Genomic DNA, 16,436 nt, shown 5'->3' on the forward strand with positions numbered 1-16,436 from the left:
GATGAGAAAGTCCTAGAGCTAAAGAAGTCATTGTTTTCACTTTTGGCATTAGAAAGAGAATTGGCTGTTTGAAGCACAATTAATAAAAACCCAGAGAGAGAAATTGGGGTTCTACCTGAAGACACGAAAAGCAACACAGCCGACCATTGACTCTTACCTTGACCTCAGTTTGAAAATGGCAATCCTGCCTCCAGGAATGTCAGAATGAGACTGTGTCTAAGAGCTGTTTCCTCTCGTTTTATAATACTCTCTAGGGCTGGGATTAAAGTATGCACCACTGGGATTAAAGGCATGCACCTTCCAGTTTCTCTGGCAAGTAGTGCGGCTACTGGGATTAAAGGTGTGTGTTACCACTGCCTGGTCTATAAGGCTGGCCGGTGGGGTTGTTTTATGTTTCTGATCCTCAAGCAAGTTTTATTTATTAAAATACAAGTGAAATGGCACTGCAGTTGTTGGCTGTAGTTATGCATTTCTATAATCGCAGCAATAGGGGGAGAGGTAGGTTGCTGAACCTCCTTGGGTAGTAAGACCCTACCCAAGGAGAGAGATGGAGACTGGGGACAGGAAAGGAGAATTGATACAGATAACAGAAATAAGTGGCGGACAATGAAAGCAAGAACAAATACTTCCCATAGTGGTTGGGGGTACAGGAAAGTAAGTTGAAATAATGACATAATAAGGTTTTGATAGACTTTTAAAAATAAAGGATATGTGCTTTTGCTGTATAACAAACATTCTAAAACACAAAGCCCAAGACAATAATTACTATTATAGCTTACCTGTCTGCAGATTGACTGCTTTCAACAGAGCTTGCTTGTATAGCTGAAAGTTCTCTGGGAGCTTTGCTCTAAACTAGGCTGTCCCACTTACCTGTCACTCTTATCCTGGGACCAGGTGGCGTCCGTATTCTTCTCTTGGAAACAGAAAAGGCAGCTTAAGAAGACAAATAGAAATGCATAGGCCTCTTGAGATCCAGACTCCAAAATAACATATTTGTACTTCTGATTCATTCTGTAGACAGAGCAGTTTATGTGGCCCAGTCCATATTGAAGGGGTGGGAATTAGAATGTCTCTCTGTAGAGGAATTGCAAAATGACACAACAAAAGATGTGGGTTCATAGGCAGGTGTTGAACATATAGAAGGAGGAAGAGAGGAACATAAGGAGAAAGATGAATGCCATAAGTGGTAAGGTTCAGTGTCCCCACAAAGGTCCATATGTTAAATATTTGTTCCCCAGGGTGTCATTATTGGGAGGTGGTAGAACCTTTGAAAACTAAGGCTTCGTCAGTGGATGATACTTAGAGCATTGGGTTCATGTTCTTGAAGGGAAATGGAGAACCCTGTCCTTGTTTCCTAGTGCATGAGATCCTGCCATGATATAGATTATACTCTCTTTACCAGAGACACAAACCACTCCAGCCATTGGTCTTAGCCTGGAACTTCCGTAACAATGGGCAAAAAGAAACCTTGTGTCATTACAAGTAAATTGCTGTAGATATTTCATTATAATGATGGAAAGCTGACTAATACAATAGAGAATTAACCTTTGAAAAGAAGAAAGACACTTCTGGGATTTGAAAGAAGGAATTTGATTGGATTTACTTAGTAATAAAGTCCTAGATGTCTAGTTAAATTTGAGTTTGGATAAACAGTGAATGCTTGTGTGGGGGTAATGGTCTTGTTTTAAGATGTTAATTGTCCAAGCTAGGCTCAAATTCATAATCCTCCTGCCTTAGGCTGCTGTATGTATGTCTCCATGTTAGGTCTATTGTGAATATATTCTCTAGTACTAACTGTGCCTCATGAAATATGTGGTAGTTTTCAATTTATCACTTTTAAATCATCTTAAGTACCATTTAAGTACTTCTATAATGTGATGTTTGAGATCTAACATTCTAAAATGTTCCTCATATGAAATATAGCGCTTAACTGGGCATCCTGTTTGTTATCTTCCAACTCTGCTCTGGATGGATTTTAAATAAACCCATCCTAAAGCGATTTCCAAAAGGATAGGTCCATGTAGGGATGAGGTCTGGAAAAGTTTGGAAGAGCTGCTGTTGTGGGTGCTTTGAAATAACAACAGAATGTCGCTGGGCATTTGCGAAGGCTCACTTCCCTCGGGTGGCCCACTTTGCCCTGGATACACCAGGGGTAAAGTTTGCTGGGAAAAGTAGAAATGATTACTGTTACACAAACTTTTTTTTTTCCTTCAGCAGCTGAGAGAGAATATTCAGGCATCAAACTAACTAGATCCTGGGCGATCAAGGAAAGCAGATGAAACCAAAAGATGAATCAGGAGGGATTGAGAGTCCTGTAGTCACAGTGGGCCAGATAGATGGAAGTTCATACAAAAACTGAAGGAATAGTCTTGCATAATAATATGGTTAAAATTCATTTTTACATTAACTGAAGCTAAATTAAAAACAAGAGCCTTAGAGACAAAACACCTGATTTTGAATTCGGTTTTGTTTATACAAATGACCCTGTGCCTTAGCTTTTTATTCATAAAACAGAAATAATACTGATTGCTTAATAAAACTTACTGGCTTATTAAGGAGTAAATAAAATAAACCATGTAAACCACTTAGAATATATCCAGCATGTAGTAAGTCCTCAAATGTTTGTAATTTTTATCATTTTAAATACCATTTAAGGGTATTATAAATATGAGTGCCTTAGAGAATATTATTTTAAAGAATAAAAATGTCATGTGTACATTCACTGTGTGTTTTCTTCCTCAGCTAGCAAATGGTGTGTTTGTAAATACATCACAGTTCTCCACCTATTGAAGCTCATACAACCTTAATCATTTAAGGTTGTTTTCTTTAGTGATATTACTAGGAAATAATTATACTCAAATCATATCTGTCTTATTTTCCTCTAGGTGAGCATGCTTTGGGATTTTCAGTTTGAGTAATTCCTGTGGGCTCTGCCACCCAGCAAGTTAAAGACAGAATTCCTCCCCAGGGGGTTGTGTTCTGGGAACATGAGCAGTTTGTTTTCATGAGACGTGTCCCTTACTCTGGCCCCTGTTAGAAGCTGTGCTCTTAGTTCTGTTAACTTATGTTTTTCTTTTATCATAACACAGTTTCTCAAGTTATTTGCACATTAAAATTTTTGAGAAGTAAATTTTTATGGGGATATTTTGCTTTTATGAAGAAAAATTAAACTATTCATTTGTATTTTCTCTGAAATAAGCAGAAACATTAATTGGTGTTGTTATCTGGGAATAAGACAAAGAGTGACTTTGATTCTAATGTTTTAAAATACAACAATATTCTCTGTTGGAGTCTTCTAAAGAATTAAGGAATTAACAGTTTCATACACAATCAACTTAAATGCATTCTTTATCTTTAAAAGGAAGGGCCATTGAGTAAATCATGTGTTCACAGTCTTGTCTCGTGTAATCATAAACTACACAAACACATTGTTCTGTACTCAGGAGGATAAGGGACATTTGAAGCAGGACTTGCCCTTGAACCTTTCCTGTTTAAAGAGTGGTGCACTGAAAGACCACACAGCAGAAGATAACAGGAAACACGTTCCAGCCCTCCTCCACCTTGCTGCTCGCTGCTCTCCTTTGTCCTCTAAGGACATTTGTTGTAATGATTATTCGGTATAACTTATAGGTACATTGTAGAAGACGTATCATTTTAAGTATTATTTTCCTACCACAATTATTGTTTCCTTTTATGTCACATCATAAGAGTTTTTGAAAGATTTTCTTTGTTTGCTTGTTTCTGTTTTTCAAGACAGAGTTTCTCTTTGTAGTCTTGGCTGTTCTAGAACTCTCTGTGGACCAGGCTAACTTCACACTTAGAGACAGCCTGCCTCTGCCTCCCATGGGCTAGGTTTAGAGGCATGAGCCACCAACCTGCAATATTTTAGGGTTTCAACATATTTTCTTTGTAAAAGATATGGAATATAATATAGAAAACTTATAAATTGACTGCAAGTATCTAAAAAGTAAACTTTAAACTATGAGTTCAATAAAATCATTTAGAAGCCTAATGACTTTTTTAAAATTAAATTTTAAAGGTATTTTAGAGAAGTAGATACACTAAAAATAGATGTGTTCCCCCCACCCCCAAGCACCTCCAGACAGGGTTTCTCTGTTCTGGAACCCTGGCTGTCCTGGAACTCACTCTGTAGATTAGTCAGCCCTTGAACTCACAGAGATCTACCTGCCTCAGCCTCCTGAGTGCTGGGATTAAAAATGTGTGTCACCACCGCCTGACAGAGATGCTTTTTAAAAAGATTAATGTAAATGTTTATATTAATTATGGTGAACTTTTAAAATTTTTAAAATACAGTAGAAATGTGTAAAGGTGACCACTATTGATTTTATTTGAAAAATGATGAGAATATGTATTTACTTATATGCTTTTTAAAATATGCATTGATGTTTTTGCCTGTATATATGTCTATGGGGGTCTCAGGGGTTACAGACAGTTGTTACCTGCCTTACTTCTACATATTTGGAATTGAACCCTGGTCTTCTGGAAGAGCAGTCAGTGCCCTTAACCACTGAGCTGTCTCTCCTGCCCCATAGTATGCTTTTTTAAAGTGCTAATTTGTAGTTTAATCAGAAAGTACAGTTAAGATTAAAACAAAATAAAATATTAACATCCTCAGAGACATAAAGATCTTTCATTAGTGCTTATTTAGTAAAAAAAAAATCTACTTCAGTTCAGTTAAATTTTGTATTGTTTTGTTTTCTTTGAAACAAGTTCTCATTCTAGCTAAGACTGACCTTAAACTTGCTTTCATCCTCCTGTCTCAGCATCCCTTATGCTAGGATTGCAGGCATGAGCCATTATAACAGACCTAAAATGATTTTTTATGTTATACCTATAAATTTGAAAGATACCCTTTTGTTTGTTTGAGGGAGTTTGGTGTTGTTCAGGTAGACTATCACACAGCCCAGGCTGACCTCGAACATTCAGTGCAACCCAGGGTGATCTTAATTCTCGTTCTTCCTGCACTTCCTATGTGCTGGGATTATAGCAGCATCCATCTTAAACATTTTTAATTTTGAGGAACAATGGTATGACCTTTTGGAATATTCAAACTAGATGGACTATTTCAAATGTTTCCAACATTTGATAGCTTGTTTACTACCTGTTGTGGGTGTGAGTCAAAATTTGGGCTTTTTGTACTAGGAGTCCTTAAACTGCTACCTAGCTTTGTCTACTGCTGATCTTTTGTAGATTTCTGAAATTAATGTCTAAAGGGTTTGTAAACCTTTTTATTATAAAAATTTCAAATATGTAGAAGTAAGGCAGATAGTATAATGAAGTCCCCCATTATTTTGATCTTTAGTAATATGATAGCACAGATACTGTATTTATTCGTGTAGTAGATGTTTAAGAACTAGAAAAATGTCACTACTTTAATGTACACTTGAAAGAATTTGTATAAATCAGAATGTTTTAAATATCCATTATTTGCTTACCCATAACAAGTTGTATTTCAAAAGCTTGTTAGTCACTAGCCTACACGCACTACAAATGTGCTCCCTTTTTTAAAAGATTTATTTTATTTTTACTTATGTTTACAACTGTCTGTGTATGGGGATGTGCATTGGAAGTCCCTGAGCTGGACTTACAGTAAGGCAGTTGTAAGTACCTAGACGTGGGTCCTCTGTAAGATAATGATAGTTCTTTCACCTCTCCAGCGTTCTTTCTTTCAAAATGTGCTTTTATAAGTTTGAATAATTGCATACAATGTATTTTGTTCACATTCATCTCCCTCCCCCAATTCCTCCAAGATACACCCCCATCTTCCTACCCACACAGCTTCAGGTTTCACTTCATGTCTCTTCTTTCCACTCCTTCCCCTTGGCATGTCCCCTTCTCTAAGTCCGGTTTGTGCTGGCCAGCTACTCTTGGGTGTGGAGCCTGCTTTGGGGTGTGGTTACCATAGGTGGGCTACACCATTAAAGAAAATTGATTCTCTACCCGGGCATGATGGCATACTCCTTTAATCTCAGCACTTGGCAGGCAGAGGAAGGCAGATTTCTGAGTTTGAGGCCAGCCTGGCCCACAGAGTGAGTTCTAGGACAATCAGGGCTACACAGAAAAATCCTGCCCCCCCCAAAAAAAAACAGAAAAGAAATTAAATTATTCTCCCGAAAGTTGTCAAATGCCAGCAGCCCCTCAAACTAGATAAGGGGCTTCATGCCCACTTCCCCCACTCCATGTTGGAAATTCGGTTGAGCTTAGACAGGTCTTTCCTGTGCTGTTACAATTTGTGTGTCTGCTTTGTTTCTGGAAAACATTGTTTCCCTGTAGTCTTCAACCACCTCTGGTTCTTCCAATCTTTCTGCCCTCTTCCTTAACGATCCCTGAATTTTGTGAGGAGAGTGTGATATAAATGTCTCATTTCTGTGTTTCTTATCATCTTAACCAAGCTGGAGAGATGGCTCAGTGATTAAGTCTTGCCTCTTGCGGAGGACCCAAGTCTGACTCCTGTCATCCACAGGATGTGGGGCTTTGCAGCCACCTCTCACTTCAGCTCCAGGGGGTCCAACACTCTCTGCTGACCTTCCATGTATATACTTCCACACAGACACACATACAAGATGAAAAATAAAACTTAATCTTTTAAAAATAGATCTTAAGATGCCTATTAGCTCTTTGTATCAGCTTTCAGTAATTCACATGGTTCATCATATTTAAAATAAATATATTCACCACAATGAGAAAATGCCTCCTTTGAACTGAAATACTAGGGAATATCACATATTTTCCCTTCTTCTAAGCATCAAATTCTGCCATAGGGATCGTATCTGCCATGTTAAATCTTAAGCTTTCTCAGCAAAAGTAACAAGGATTCACAAAGAACCGTGGAGAGATAGATGAATATACTCTGTACATACCACTCTGAAGTTGTTCCTCTGTCAGGGTGAGTTAGCAAGTCAAAACCCTCATATATTATGGATGATGTCTATGATGGGTCCTTAGCTGTCAACAAAAGTAGTAGGAATTAAGTTTATTCATGTTTTTCTCAAATTTGGCTTCTGTGGGCTAGAGAGATGGCTCTGTTGGTAAAATGCTTGCTTGCTATTCAAATAAAATATGAAGGCCTGAGTTCAAAGTTCCAGTACATATGTAAGAAACCAAGCATGATCCCAGCACCAGTGAAACAGAGAGAGGAGATGCCTGGAGCCCTCTAGCAAACTGGGTTGGTGAGCTCCACATTCAGGGAGAGACTGTCTAAAAAAGGTGGAGAGGGATCAAGGCAGACACCCAACCTTGACCTCTAGTCTCCACACACTGCATAACTGCATACACAAGCACACACATGTGCATATGCCACACACACATAAAAGTTACCTTCTGATTATTTTCATCTTTAAGTAAATTTCTGATATAGGAAAGCTTTGGTTAATATATGTCTAAGACCACACACACACAAAATAAACTCTTAGACCAGATGTGGTAGCACATGCCTTTAATCCCAGTACTTGGGAGACAGAAGCAGGAAGATCTCTGTATATTCGATGCCATCCTGGATCTACAGAGCTAGTTCCAGATAGCCAGGGCTACACAGAGAAACCCTGTCTTGAAAAACCATAGATTTTATAAATAAATAAGAAGAGAAAACTCTTGAATTAAAACAAAAATTGGAGTATAAACATAGGTCTTGACTGGAATACTGCTTATCAGGAACCTATGGGCAGTGAAACTTTTTAGAAGCCCTGAGAATTGTAAATGGAAGCAGAAAGACAAGCTCCACTGCTTCTGGCATGCCAACCTGTCTCGTGCCCAGTTTGACCTTTAATTCCACGTCTCAAAATGCTCTAAGCAAGACTTTAGAGGCACAAAACTGTGTTAATGATTTTCTTATTTTGAACATATTTGTAAAATACAAAGATCAGTGGAGCAAATGCTTCATAGCTAGAACAAGATGGGCAGGATTCAGAAAGTGCAGTGAAAATAGGCCCCTTCGGAATTAGGAATACTAAATATTACAGTGTTCTTTGCCCCGAAACAGGTCGTATAAAATCCCCCAGCATAAAATGATTTAGTTAAAATAAACCAGTCTTGTTCTTTCTACCAGTAAAAACCATTTCCATACTGTGAATGATAATATTAGATCATTTAAATCTTCAGTGCAAATGTGGTGTGCAGGTTATCCTGTCTGCTCATAGTCTCCAACCTTGTATGTCAGCCAGAGAATGTGTATGTGAGTTTCTGACTGCAGGCTCCCAAAGCTGACTGCCTTTCCCAGAAGCAGTGATATAAACCAGTGGGAGTAATGCTCTTAAGTGTTAAGAGAATAAGGCATACACTGAGTCAACTAGACGTCATAGTATGGTAAACCTCAGCTTCCCCCAAGACCATTAGATAGAATAGCTTATGAGCTAAGCACCATGTTAATACAGTGTAGTTAATCTTTTAAATGAGTGAGTACATATATAAATATATTATTTTTATTATTTTATTAAATTATATATTAGTTTTATTTATTATGTATTAATGTGGCCATTTAAAAAGATGCTTTCTAAAAGCAAATCTCTCTTCCACATCTTTACTCTAAAACCTGAAAGTCGTTATTAATAGCAATTTTATAACCAACAAAAGCTGAGGGTAATCTTATTGACCTCCAGCTGGTGACTACAGCAATAAACATAACAAAAACCACAGTGTTTATTCATAGACTAGAATACTATAAAGCAATTCAAAGAACCAAATTAACATGGATGAATCACGGGTGTGGTAAGCTAAGTGAAAGAACTCAGACCCTAAAGGTAAATGTGTAATTCGACTTCTGTAGTACTATAGAGAAAGCAAAACTATGGGCCCAGAAAACATGATTGCTAGAGGAGGTAAATGCCTCTTAACTGTAATTTAACAGAAGAAAGTTTTTGTGGGTGATGAATCTCTTCTGTCTTTTTTCTTAAGGTTTGTTTGTTTGTTTGTTTGTTTATTTGATTTTTCGAGACAGGGTTTCTCAGTAGCTTTTGGTTCCTGTCCTGGAACTAGCTCTTGTAGACCAGGCTGGCCTTGAACTCACAGAGATCCGCCTGCAACTGCCTCCCGAGTGCTGGGATTAAAGGCGTGCGCCACCACCTCCGGCCTTAAGGTTTATTTTTTGTGTACGTGTGTTCCTCTCTGTGTGTATAGGCATCCTTGGACACCAGAACAGTGTGTCAGATCCCCTGGAGCTTGAGATCCAGGTGGTTATGAATCTCCTGACTTGGGTGCTGAAAACCAAAACTTCGTTCTCTGGAAGAGCAAGCAGTATGTGCTTGTAACTGCTGCACTGTCTCTCCAGCCCCTTATGGTTCTGTCTTGATTTTAGTGGATATGTTGTGACTGCATCATCAAAACTTATGCTACTAGCTGGGCTATGGTGGCATATGCCTTTAATCCCAGCACTCGGTGGGTAGAAACAAGTGGATCTCAGAGCCAGCTTGGTCTACAGAGCAAGTTCCAGGACAGCCAGGGTTACACAGAGAAACCTTGTCTTGAAAAATCAAAAACAAAACAAGACAAAAACAAAAAAAAATCCAAGCCTCATGGGACTATATGCTTAAGATTAAATTTACTGTATATACTCAATATATACTATTCTAAATATAATCAATATACTTGACCTTTTAAAAAAGTATTATCTTGGAATATATGATGGGATGTATCTGATATATTTGTAAGTGAAAGGGCAAGTTATAAAACAATATTTGATGATAATGTTTTTATGAAAGTTATACAAATATATAAATGTATGTTTATGTATGCCTGTGGGTCATTTAAATGCCAAGAATAAAGTTTGGAAAATATGCTTCAAATTCATAATGTCAGACACCTCAAGGGTGGACCTGTTTCAAGGAGACCTTAGTCTATAGGCACCTGTTGGAATTACTTATTATCCATATTTATGGTGCTGAGCCATAGACTGTCTGCAGTGCATGTGGTCCTGGGTTCCGTTCCCAGGATTTTAAATATATGTATTTGTGTGTGGAAAAAAAGGCATAATTAATAAATGAACATTTTAGGGGATAGAAGATGGTTCAGTGGTTGAGGATGCTTGCTTCTCTTCCAGAGGACACCAGCACTTACATGCTGACTTATACCCAACTGGAACTCTAGTTCCAAGAGTTCCAGTATCCTCTTCTGGTCTAGCAGGGCACACATGTGATGCACATATATTCATACAGGCAAACATGCACAAAATAAAAATGAATAAATCTTTTTTTAAAAAAGAAACATTTTAGAAAGCAGAAAAGATAAACACAAAAAACATGTCAAAAGAAGATAAACACAGCTGGGCGGTGGTGGCGCACGCCTTTAATCCCAGCACTCTGGAGGCAGAGGCAGGTGGATCTCTGTGAGTTCGAGGTCAGCCTGCTCTACAAGAGTAGGACAGACTCCAAAGCTGCAGAGAAACCCTGTCTCAAAAAAATAAAAGTAAAAAATAAACACAAAAAAGTCAATAGTTAGCTCTGCCCTTAAAATTACAGATGGATTTTATTTCTAATTTGTATTTTCTTATTTTCTAAATAAACAAGTTCAGCTTTTATAAATATGAAAAAATGTGTTATTAAATAAAAAAGAAGGAACAGAGGAATGATGTTGATTCAAAAAATAACTTAAACAAATACAAAATTATAAAAATATTCAAAACAATTTTTTCTGGTAAATAATTCAAAGCCTCCTAGAATAATGCTCCTCAATGTTTTGTCCATACAAATTTCCTAGAACGCTTGTTGAGACAAAGTCTGCATTCTAGCAGGCCCATAATTTCAGAGCTGCTTTGTGAGCCACCCTCTTAGCAGGCTCTTGTACTACACTGGCACTGTCGCAGCCACTGACTGTATGGGGTCCTAAGTCCCTGAAATGTGGCTAGTCTAAGATGAGAGCAGTGTAAACCTGGGATGCTGAAAACTCATACCAAATTAAAAGGCAGGGGCAGGAGAATCATTTTACTTGTACACTATTTTGAAAATACTATGTTCAACTCTAGCACAAATAATAAAAACCCAGAGATAGATATTGGGGTTCAAGCTGAAGATCAGAAAAGCAAAGCAGCCAACCACTGGCTCTTACTTCCACCTCAGTCTGAAATGATTGAGATCTTGTCTCCATGAATCCTGAAGACCCCACGCTCCAGTGAGTTCCTGTCTCTTCCCTTTTATACTCCTCTCTCTGGCCCGCCATATCACTCCTGTCTCCACCTCCCCAGTGCTGTGATTCGGTGGGATCACCTTTGTGTGAGCCCTGTTTGTATTTAGACAGATTCAGGCTTGTATAGCCCCTGGTACCCTTGTACTAATGGAGATTTTCTGCCTGTCTCTGGGGTCCTGGGATTAAAAGTGTGTGCCACCACTTCCTAGCCTGGATAGCTGACTAGTGTGACTGCTTTGCCCTATGATCTTCAGGCAAGTTTTATTTACTAAAACACAAATAATATACCACTATATTCAATCAAAATCTAAAATTGATTTTACCTGCTTTTTCTTGCAATTTTAATATAACTAATAGGAATTTTTAAGTTACATTTGTGGTTTTTATTTTAACTTGCTATTATATTGATAATGGAATATCAGTATTGGTCTAGAATAACTTGATAGAATTTTACTTATGTTAATGTCAGTCTTGATTTTGTTTATATAAATATAATTTGGAAAAGGATTAATAACCTACTAATAACAAGATCAGCAACTTTTCGTCTCATTTTAAATATCCTTAGGATGTCTCAAAATGTATAGGCAGTGGTTAAAACAAATAGAAAGCATAGAATTTGATTTGGAAAAAAAACTCTGAGGTCTTTAAATTAAAATTTATTACCTGAGAGAATTATTTATCAAAAGGGTATGTTTGAAATAGAATATATAAGTGGTGCTTGAATGAGAGTAAGTGAGCTGCCCGTCTCTGAGAACAGTGTGTTAGACTATGGTAATATCCATGAAGCCTGGTACAGTGGCGCTCTCACACTCAGAGTCCAAGACAGACTTCTCTGAGGAAGAATCAGAGATCAGCTCAAAGATTTATCAGCCTTGCTTTATCTCAGCTTTTATAGCTTCTCTTTCATATTAATGGTGCAAATAAGGCTTTAGGATTAACTGTAGCACAAATAATAAAAACCCAGAGACGGCTATTAGGGTTCAAGCTGAAGATCAGAAAAAGAAAAGCAGCCAAGCCACTAGAGAATTGTTACCTCTACCAAGGCTCAGAGGAACAAGGGGGTGACCCTGTCCTCAGTGTGACTGTAGACTGCAGTGCTCTCCACCAAGCCTCAGGCTGCACTGCTTGTCTCCTACTGCCTTTTATACCACTCTGGTCTCCACCTCCCTAGTGCTGGGATTAAAGGCGTGTGAGTCCCTTAGTTAAAGGCTTAAAGGCGGGGAACACTTTTGTGAGTTGTTCCTCTTTTTAAACAGATTCAATCTCAAGGTGGCCTTGAGTCCTGAGATTAAGGGTGTGTGCCACCCACTCCCTGTCCTCTAATGGTTTAGCTCTGCACTCTGATCTTCGGACAGACTTTCTTTATTAAAACACAATGAAATATCACTATAATTAAGTGTTCATTTAAATACCCAATGGAAGATATGTTTGTCTTTCAGATATAAAATAAGCACACTCTATATTATTTCAAAAGAAGAAATTATGATCTGAACTACTGCAAGTTTGAAGGTGGTTGATTGTTGTATTAAGAGCGGCGGGGCTGCGTCCCAGGCACCCAGCCGCCCACATGGCTAGCTTATGCCCCAAAATAATTACACGGAAACTGTATTCTTTTAAACACTGCCTGGCCCATTAGTTTCAGCCTCTTAACGCATTTCTTATAATCTATGTAGCACCACGAGGTGCGCTTATCAGGAAAGATCTTAACCTGCGTCTGTCTGGAGTGGGAGAACCATGGCGACTCCCTGACTCAGCTTCTTTCTCCCAGCCTTCGGTTCTGTTTACTCCACCCACCTAAGGGTTGGCCTATCAAGGGGCCTAGGCAGTTTCTTTATTAATAAGAAATCACTCCCACATCAGTTGATGGTAGCAGAGCAAAATGTGGCATTATAGTCTTCAGTTATATGTGCAGATGAGGGGCAAGGATTGCTGGGATAACTAAAAGCTACGAAAAAACAAAAGGCTTATTTTACCTGTTGTTTCTTAAAATATATTCATCTGGAGTGTCTTAACCCAGTGACGTTTTGACTGGAATATGTTCTTGAGCTTTAATTCCCTTCTATGAGAGAATGAAAAGACAAATTTAGGAAAATAATGAAACATGTGAATTATGAAAAGTCTTAATTCAAGAGAAGAATGGGCTGAATATATTTTTAGTGAAAATCTGAATTCCCCCTGTGGGAAACAATGATATTTAAATCGTAATAAGAATACTAGAAAATCCAAGTAGGGAAAGCAAAACTGATTTATTTTTGGTTCTGCAGAAGCTCAGTGTCAGCCTGGAAAAAGGCAAAAATGGCTGGCATGATAAAGAAGTAGTTTTTATATTCCTGACCTCATTTCTCTGTCCCCCAAATCCTTCATTGGCTGAGTTCTTTGGGGAGTAGAATCTTCCAGGTGTTCTAGATTACTCCCTCCCGAATTCCCAATTCTACTGGTATGGGACACAAAGTCTTATCTAATGTATGGCCCAGGCATGAGGGTCCCATCTCTGGTATGCGGACCTGTCATATAGCAGGCTGCCTGCACCACTCTAGGATGGACTGAGAGCACCGAGACAAGCAGGCTGTAACTGCCAGCTAGAGAAGACCTTTGCCTCCTGCTTCTCTGCAGCACTCTGAAGCTGCTAGATGCATCTCATACTGAAAACAGAACAAATGTTTATCTTGCCCCCCACAATGTTATATTTATTTATAATAATTCATTTTCTCTGGAACATCCTTAACCCATAGGGAAATTTCAAGGAGAAAAATGTCTCCATTATTAAATGTGCAGTTTTCTAGCCCTTATGATCATAAATTGTGCCTAATTAGAATATTTCTATCATTCATGTTCATTCACTATTTCTCAAACTATGTGGACATAGATAAGTCAGACCTTTCTGGAAATGGCTAAATGGAGATTGTCTGGTAGTGGAAACTTGTAGAGAGCCATTAAAAACCAAACTCAAAACTGAAATTTGAGTCAAGAAAATAAGCAGTTCTGCTTAAGAATTACAATTGCAAGCCGGGCGGTGGTGGCGCACGCCTTTAATCCCAGCACTCGCGAGGCAGAGGCAGGTGGATCTCTGTGAGTTCAAGACCAGCCTGGTCTACAAGAGCTAGTTCCAGGACAGGCTCCAAAGCCACAGAGAAACCCTGTCTCAAAAAACCAAAATAAAAAAAAAATTACAATTGCTTTTCTCTGTCCTTAAGAATAAGAAAAATAGCTTTTTTAGACCTTTTATTTTTAGAACCAGTGAGTTTGTTTAATTGTGTTTCTGGTCTAGTCTTCTAAAGTATACAATGAGTCTTTTGGATCTTTGTCAGTATTTATGGTGATTATTCCTTAACATATTTTCTCTACATAAGCAGCAGTTGCTTATTGGAATTGGCCTAATTTCTATTAAATAACCTTTTACAGAGGAGAGAATATGAATTAATGTGGCTTCCAATAATGGTGAAATTTAGATGTGAATTACTTTTCTCAAATAGAGGTTAAGATTTAGGTCATGCTGTCTGTATCTTATAAAACACCAAGACTACCTTCCTATTCTCCTGAGTTGTATCAGTACAAGGGCATTAACTGATAATTAATGTGTCAATAACTTCTATATAAAACCATAAGGCTTTATGTATTTATGATGTTGATAAATATACAGCATGTATATGACAGTTTCCCCTTAGTTATTGGAGAGTACTTTTATTAGAAATATTTGCATGCTATGAAAATGCACACCACTTCAAATTTTCTAGGTGAGTTGCCTATTTGAAAGCTTCATGGTTCCAGGCCAGCCTGGTCTACAAAGCAAGTTCCAGGACAGCCAGAGCTGTTACCCAGAGGAACCTTGTCTCGAAAAACCAAAACAAAAAAAGGAAGGAAGGAAGGAAGGAAGGAAGGAAGGAAGGAAGGAAGGAAGGAAGGAAGGAAGGAAGGAGGGAGGAAAGGAAGCCTCCTCGTGGTATTTATGAAAACATTTTTAATCTTCTAGCCTCTTACAGTAAGCATTTTCCTCCCTCTGACATTAATTCCTCCTTGAGGTTTTCACTTCTGTAGTAGTCTTAGGGTAAATGGAAGTACACACAATAATAAGCCCATCTAGATTTTTCTTAGGTAGTGTAATAAGGAAATAATTCAAAGCAGAAAGCATCAGTTCTGCACATGACACTGAGCTACAAAATGGCCAATATTCCATTCACTTAGCTCTGTGTATCTGAGCACATCCACCCACACTATAGGAAAGACAAGATTTGTTCGCTCTCTCGCTCTTTCTCTCTCTAGTAGCATATGAGTAATAAAAAGTGAATAAATGTTGATAATTATTTCTATATGTGTAGAAATTTAGAAGCAAACTGTGAGAGGACTGTTTCAGTTGTATCTAGGGTTTAAAGGCCAAGCGTGGCAAGTCGAATTCATTCATTCTCCTGGTTTTGTAATTCACCACATCATTCCTTCCTCAAGCACCAATTCTTGCCTCTCTCCTTTCTCATCCCTTACTTCCTATGTCCCTGTGTTGAAATAATAGTGGCGGGGCTGCGTCCCCAGCACCCCAGCTGCCTGCTAGCTTATGCCCCGAAATAACAACACACAAATCGTATTCATTTAAACACTGCTTGTTCATTATATCTAGCCTCTTCTCGGCTAACTCTCACACCGGGACTAGCCCATTTCTAATAATGTGTGTAAGCACCCCAAGGTGTGCTTACCGGGAAGATTCTAGCCTACGTCCATCCTGGGTCGGAGCTGAGAGGAGCTATCACTTCTACCAGGGAGAGCTGAGCATGGCGTCTCTGCTCCAGAGAGCAGAGCTGTCGGGTCTCCCCGGGAGCAGAGCAGAGTCTGACCTCACTTCCTCTTCCTCCCAGCATCCTATTCTGTTTACTCCTCCCACCTATGTTTTAACCTATCAAGGCCAAGGAGTTTCTTTATTGCTTAATCAGTGAAATCAACAGATTGATATATGACACTCCCACATCATCCCTGAGAAGAAGGAATAATCAGAAAAAACTTAGAGATGCCACCTCCCTACAACACTGCATGAGTGCTCTACCGGTACAGGAAGTGTCTGCCCTTTCCCCTCTAAACTGAAGTGTTCCTAGCCCTGTCACTCTGCAATTCCTGCTTTAGGTCTCCTCCCTTACCTGCTTGCTGATTGTGATCTAGCAACTATCTCCTCTCTCCTGCATCATCACTCATTTGAGTGAACTAGAAATCACCTTGTTAGACACAACTATGAGTTCTCTAGGATTCTGTTTTTAAAATTTATTTGTACTTTTGTTTATATGCCTGTGTGTGCACATAACATGCACAGCTTTGGGATTGAC

At 38.6% G+C, this 16,436-nt stretch overlaps 1 long non-coding RNA gene across 2 annotated transcripts in view; it reads left to right on the forward strand.

Annotated features, from left to right (window-relative positions):
- LOC126499083 (uncharacterized) overlaps positions 1-16,436 on the forward strand; it is a 117,737-nt gene that overhangs the window by 20,179 nt on the left and 81,122 nt on the right. The window lies entirely within an intron of this gene.

This window comes from Alexandromys fortis, unplaced genomic scaffold, assembly GCF_014885135.2.
Source record: "Alexandromys fortis isolate MF-2015 unplaced genomic scaffold, M_Fortis_MF-2015_v1.1 scaffold_14, whole genome shotgun sequence".
Lineage (NCBI taxonomy): Eukaryota > Metazoa > Chordata > Mammalia > Rodentia > Cricetidae > Alexandromys > Alexandromys fortis.